The following is a 986-nucleotide window of genomic DNA, read 5'->3' as shown; positions in this document are numbered from 1 at the left end:
CCGGCCGCGGGCGTCCCACGAACCGAGCGTTGGGCGCGGGCCAGCGAGCGCGGGGAGCCGGCCAGCCGGCAGGGAGCGTCGGCGCGGCGCCCATGCCGGCCTCGGGGCTTCCTGTGCACTGGGCCGCGGGCGGGAGGAGCAGCGCATCGACGAAGAACATGGAGGGTCTGAGGGGACGCTTGTGGGATTCTCACAGTACGGAGTAGTGGAGCTCTGTTCCAATCCAGGTCGGTCGCACTCCAAATTCTGAACCCTTTACCCAAACGCGCCCCATTATCTCAGCTCAGACACCCATCCAAGGCAAACCACAGTATGCGGGAATCTGGTTATCTGAGGGAACTGACCCTCCTTTGGTCTCTGTTCCCTAAACTGCAAATTTGAGCCATAACTCTGGTCATCTCTTAGTTCAGAGTACTGCCCACCGAACACCTGGACACTAGTCCGTACTCCCCAACCGCGTCTGCTTTGTCACCGAAGGAACCCAGCAGTCTAAAGTACCCAACCACCTTAGCTAAACAGCAGGAGCAAAGAAGCCTGTTGAGGTAATAATAATAGTAACAGCAACAACAAGAATAAGTTTAGCCTAGAAAAAGCTTGTGAAAGTTGCTCAGTCGTGTCCAACTCTTGTGACCCCATGGACTGTGGCCCGTCAGGCTTCTCCGTCCATGGGATTCTCCAGGCAAGAATACTGGAGTGGGTAGGCATTCCCTTCTCCAAGGGATCTTCCCCACCCAGGAATCAAACCTGGGTCTCCCGCCATTGCAGGCAGATTCTTTACCGTGTGAAACTTAGTAATTTGCTGGTCTGGGCCGGACCTGACAGCAAAAGGTTCCAGAGCAGGATCAACTCTGAGAAACCCATGCCACTTAACTAGCCTAGATGCTTTTCTAATACTTGCCTTATTCAGAAGACATAGCAAAAAGGAGGTAAGACTTCATTCCAAATACAAGTTTTGATTTTTACACTAAACCAGAGAGAAGGCATAA

The sequence above is a fragment of the Bos indicus genome, chromosome 10, assembly GCF_029378745.1.
Source record: "Bos indicus isolate NIAB-ARS_2022 breed Sahiwal x Tharparkar chromosome 10, NIAB-ARS_B.indTharparkar_mat_pri_1.0, whole genome shotgun sequence".
Lineage (NCBI taxonomy): Eukaryota > Metazoa > Chordata > Mammalia > Artiodactyla > Bovidae > Bos > Bos indicus.
This window is presented reverse-complemented; position numbering follows the sequence as displayed.